The sequence below is a fragment of the Rattus rattus genome, chromosome 9 (assembly GCF_011064425.1).
Source record: "Rattus rattus isolate New Zealand chromosome 9, Rrattus_CSIRO_v1, whole genome shotgun sequence".
In the NCBI taxonomy this organism is placed as follows: Eukaryota; Metazoa; Chordata; class Mammalia; order Rodentia; family Muridae; genus Rattus; species Rattus rattus.
The window spans coordinates 34706879-34713000 of record NC_046162.1 but is presented as its reverse complement, the minus strand read 5'-3'; positions in this window follow the sequence as shown (position 1 = coordinate 34713000).

The window sequence follows — 6122 nt, the reverse complement described above, 5'->3', positions numbered from 1 at the left end:
TCTCTCAGCTGCGGTTTCAGGACCAAACATGTATCACTGTTCCTGACTGCCCTGCATTCACTTCAGCCGTCTTCAGGGATTCTGCATGGAGCACTGCTGTGCATGCCTCATTATGCCAGCTGTGTCCCAGGATTGCACAGCACCAAATTGAGGAATTGGTAGAAATGGCTAATCACTTAATGTTATACTTCTGATGCACAAAATGGTGCAGGGCCATCTGCCATTCAGGCTGAAGACAAAAATGTTCTAGTGTGTCTAGGTGGCTTAAGTAAATAATCTCATTTCAAAAAACTCACATACCCCCAGCCCTATTTATAAAGTGCTGGCTTATTTCTAGTCCTCTGCATCCCTCCTACCCTTAGGATCTAAGATAAACTCAAGACCTACAAAGACAATCGATCCTTAAGATTCTGCTTTAAGGAGACCTCTGAGACAGGCTGGAAAGATGATGGCTCGGTGGTTAAGAGTGCTGACTGACTGTTCTTGCAGAGTCCTTCTCTGGTTCATTTCCCAGAACCCTGGAAGCTCACAATTAACTACCTGTAACCCTATCTCCAAGGAGATCCAGCGGCCTCTTCTGGCCGCTACAGGTACTGGCTTTCAGGGATGCATTGTAAATCCTCCCCCACCCCACCCCCAAACAGGGAAAAAAAGGTGAGAAAAAAGGTGCATGCTTTTAATTGGAAGGCAGAAGCAGATCTCTGCGTGTTCAAGGCCAGCCTGTGCTAATACCAATTTACGCACACACCAGAAACACCTATCTATACATCAACATATGTAAGAGAGGCCAGTTGTAGTGTGCACGCCAGCTGGTTGGTGGTGGCGGCAGGATTGGGAATTCAAAGCTTACCTCTGCCACATAGTGAGTCTCAGTACAGCTGGTGTGACCATCCACAAAGAACAGATGGGGGAATCAAAGCAATCTTCCAGCTTCCAGCAGCTCGGACTTGAGACTCAGAACTGCTGCTTAGTGAGGTTGGTGATGGGGAAACACACATTCATAACTGTGCATGAGGAGACACCAGAGACTGGCTGTCTTATGAAGGGTGAGAAAGGTACATCAAGGATGCCCTACAAAGCCCACAGTCAGGGAGACACACAATGGAGAAGAAATGAGTAGAGGTGGCAGGCAACAGCTGCAGCAACAGCCTTCCGTTTGGCTACACTGGGAGCTGTGGACACAGCTGCTTCTTGGTGTAAACACACAATGCAGTGATGAGAATCTTGAGGTCCATTCACGCTTGCCGTAAAGGGATAGAACAGAGACCCTGGACTCCAGGCAGAAACACACAAGACTACAGTGGTAGGGATGCAGAGATGGCTGAGTGGTTAAGAGTAACTGCTGCTCTCATAGAAGAGCTGAATTTGACTCTCATGGTGGCTCAATCCATTAAAAAAACAAAACAAAACAAAACTTATTTTATGTATTTGAGTACACTGTAGCTGTCTTCAGACAGACCAGAAGAGGGCATCAGATCCCATTGCAGATGGTTGTGAGTTACCATGTGGTTGCTGGGAATTGAACTCAGGACCTCTGGAAGAATTGACAGTGCTCTTAACTGCTGAACCATCTCTCCAGCCTGGCTCCACGAGATACACCACCTACTTTGGACCTCTGTGGTCACCACACTCCTGTGCCAAACACACACACTGACACATACAGGTAACTTAAAAACCGCCTACAGTTGTGGGTAATGGCAAGCACAAGGCCTACTATGGTACCTTCAGTCCTTTATCCCCCTTAACATGTGCTTCTCTGAGGGCATCTGCCACTTGACTCAAGCTTCAAGGGACTTCAGTTCCACCAAGGGCTGGGACACAGCCCTGGTCCCACTGCTTGCACTGACCAATGTGACAATAGCGGGGTGAGCATTACCTCGCCTTTACTCTTACCAGTAGCCAAGAAGGATCATCAGGACAAGACTGGCAGGAGTAAGTCACCCTTGTTTGACCACCACAGAAGGGACTATGGGACACATCAGGAGGTGGTATTTTTGTGCTTACAGGAAGCATATGGAGTACAGTATAGGAGTGCAACATGCTGGGCAGTAGTAACTGAGTACTACCTGCAGTATAGGCCTGGGCAATTTTTACTAAGAATTTCATACCTGACTGCAATGCACTGGCATCATATATCCCCCACCCCATCCCCACCCTGTCTTGTTTTTAATTTAAATTCATTTCTCTCTTCTCACTTTGAATATTATTTCCTCTTGCTTTCCATCTCTCATCTTCATGTGTAGTTCCCTGGCCATCTTCCTTCTGCCCGCACCATTCCTGCTGTGTTTGGTGGTCTCATGGTGGATGCCTTTCCACTTCATCCGCTTGTTATCTTGGTGGTTTTCCCCTTCCCTCCTGCAACACATTTTGAAGCAACGTTGCCGCTTAGCCGTGCTCCCAGTACCCACCTTATTCTACATACCAGCGCCCATTATGGACGTTATCCCAGTTCATGGCTCAACAGGCGGTCCTAACAGGCGGTGTTCTGAGTTGTGAGATGTGGCTGGCAGAGGTGAGTTGCAGGGGCAGGCCTTCTCTGCTTCCACCTTCTCTGCTCCTCCTCTGAGGCCACAACCTGATAACTCCCCCTCTTGCTGCCACAAAGCCAGCAGGCAGTCCTCACCTCTGTTCCTTTCTCACTGTAACCCCGAAACTGGGCCAAAATAAACCTCTCCTCTCCTAAGATGCCTGTGTCAGGCATCTGTGAACAGTTACATAAAACATACACGCAACTCCACTACAACATCAAGTATTTTTAAAGACGGGGGTTGGGGATTTAGCTCAGTGGTAGAGCGCTTGCCTAGCAAGCGCAAGCGCAAGGCCCTGGGTTCGGTCCCCAGCTCTGAAAAAGTATTTTTAAAGACTAGAAGACATAAAACCCCAACTCTATGACTAGGATTCAAGTAGAAATAGCTAGGAAGTAGGAAGGGGGCTCAAGACCCGCTGCACTGCTAGATACCCATCCTGGAGCAACAGCACCCGCTGCACTGCTAGATACCCATCCTACGGCAACAGCACCCGCTGCACTGCTAGATATCCATCCTACGGCAACAGCACCCGCTGCACTGCTAGATACCCATCCTACGGCAACAGCACCCGCTGCACTGCTAGATACCCATCCTAGAGCAACAGCACCCGCTGCACTGCTAGATATCCATCCTATGGCAACAGCAGAGAGAAGCAGTAGGACTGGATGCCACCTGTCTGTGTACAACTTCAGGACAGGCTGCTTCCATGCCCTTTCACATAGTACTTCTTCACAAAATCAGCAGCAATTCCACAGACATCACTGTCTAAACTTACCTGCCTGATCTACCAAAGTACCGATTTGGGAAACCAACAGAGAAAGACCAATACAGTACACAATGTATCAAGGTACACTCATCACTGAAGCAGCAAAGACGGATCTAGGTACAAGATCCCTCAACTACTCAACATTCCATGACAACCTCGAGGTACATCCTAAAAAGGTTGCACCTTGAACACGTGACTGACCTATATACACCCCATAGGTATATGACAGAAGACAAAAATATGAAAGAAAACAAATGAATTCTTTAAAAGTTCTACTCCAGACATTTTGTTGGGTGAAATTCAGGAATTCCAGAGAGGTCTGTCAAAAGATTGCCATAGCTAGATGGTGGCGGCCCATGCCTTTAATCCCAGCACTTGGGGAGACAGAGGCAGGCAGATCTATGTTGAGTTCAAGGCCAGCGTGGTCTACAGAGTTCTAAGATAGCCAGGGATTCACAGAGAAACCCAGAAAAATAAAAAGTTAAAAAAAAAAAAAAAAAAAAGGTCACTAGATCACTCGTGGTGACCCATGTCTTTAATTCCAGTACTTAGAGAAGCAAAAGCAGGTGGATCAATTTTCATTCTCCCTCTCTCTGTCCCTCCCCTCAAGATTTCAAACCATCCAAGGCTACATAAGAAGACCCTGTCTCAAAACAAAAACAAGAGCCATATTACTAACCCATACAATCCAGGTATCGAATGAAAATGAGAAAAATGGAGATCACACACATGTATGAAAACATCACAATGAAACACTATCTTCACAGTTCTATTAGAGACTGACAGAGGCATGGCCATCACCAGGCGAGCGCGAACATTTACAGCCTCACAAAGGTTATTCTTAACATAAGCACAATTGTGGGAAAAAAAAAAACCAAAAAGACTTAAATTTATAAAAGGTAAAAATAGTTAAAAGAATTGTTAGATTAAGGGGCTGATTAAAAAAAAAAAAACAAACAGGTTTAGGTCAGAACAAAATCCACTTCAAAACTAAGCCTATAAACTATTGGCCCTTTCTAGGATCACAGTAAAAACCAGTTACCCCATAAGAAAACCACCAGCACTGCAAAACCCAGTTGTAGTTAGAAAATGAACAATGACTATTCATTTCTAAGACAGGTTTATGGTGGTAATATATACCTTTAATTTCAGCAAGTGGGGAGCAGAAGTTCAAGGCCAGCCTGGTCTTTATATTATTTCAGGACAGCCAGAGCTACATAGTGAGACTATCTCAAACAAACAAACAAACAAACAAACAAACAAAGACCGCTTCACCACGTATGCCCGGTTGGCCTGGAACTCAGAGATCCACCTACCTGCTTCTGCCTCCCAAGTGCTGAGATCATAGATGTGAATCACCACACCCCTGCCAAGCTGTGGATCTTAACCCTAGGCCTATGCCCAGGATTGCCTCCAAATAATCAACTGTTGTTCTTCCAGGCGTTAAACTTGGTTTTTAGCACTCACACCAGCAGCTCACAACTCTGATGCTCCAGAGGATCTAGAGGCCTCCGTGGGAACCACACACATAAATAAGCCAAGAAAAAGGGAAGAAACCTTTTACACTTGTAATGAAGGCAAGCAAACTGTCACTGAATGTTTCAAGAGGCTCTGATGTACCATTACACAGGCAGGCAGCAACTATGCCACCATATTGTACATTTCATTTCAAACAGCTAGAATGATCATAGTGATAAATGTCTGAGGGATATGTAGCTTGATTTAAACATCACACACCATACAAATCTCAACATTACCTGGTACCCTTTCAGTAGTACATTGTTTTACTAAAAACATTATGCGTATTTTCAAGTACTCAAACCCAACAATGAGCTTTATAAATTGTTTCAAGGCAAACTTTTTAAAAAATAATTTGTGTTCGGATCCATGTGTTTATGCGCACAGGAATGCAGACGTCCAGAGGCTGGAGGCACCAAATCCCCTAGAGCTGTAGTCACAGGGAACTGCAAGGCTTCAGAGGTGGGTGTGGGTCCTCTTGAAGAGCAGTGTGCACTCTCAACTATGGCTCCACTTTCCAGCCTCCAAATCATGTCTTTTGAACATGTGTGTGTGTGGGCACATACATCACCATTTCTATCTGGAATCCAGAGGAAAACTTGCAGAGATCGGTTCTCTGCTTCCACCATGCAGATCCCACAGACTGAGCTTCAGCCTTCGGGTCGAGGAGGTGCTCTACCAATGAACTACATTTGTAGCCATTAACACGTCTTTAAAGACTCACGTTTAGTTTACACGAGTGGTTTGCCTGCAGGCATGTATACCATGTGTATGCCTGATGCTGTGGAGGCCAGAAGGGGGCGTCAGGGCCTCTGCGGCTGGAGTTATAGGCAGCTGGGAGGTAAAAGTTCACCTGTCCAGACTCCTTGGCAACACCCATTCCTGATAATTCTTTGTTCTTAAATCACGAGGCTTAAAAAGATCATGGCAATCTCACTATAGTACCCATTAAAAAATTCTCTCATTTGAGTGATTCTCTTCCAACTATAATTTGATTTTTAGAATTATTAAACTCACGCATTTTTACTGATTTTACAATTAGGTTAAAGTATTAACATTTTCAAACTTAGGAAGCCTAGTAACTGCCTCTGAATGATTTTAAAACCAATCAATCTTTGCCACAAGCCCCATTCTGAGAATCTATTGCACATGACAAGTGTCAACTAAGACTCCATTAGAGCCCTCATTTTTCTTATCAGGATCCTCAAAACAGCTGCCTGATATCCATCTTCTTTGAGTGTTGGATCAGTTGTTCATTCTTAATTCAGGCATGGTGGCATGTGCAGGCAGAATCACACATGAGTTCCAGG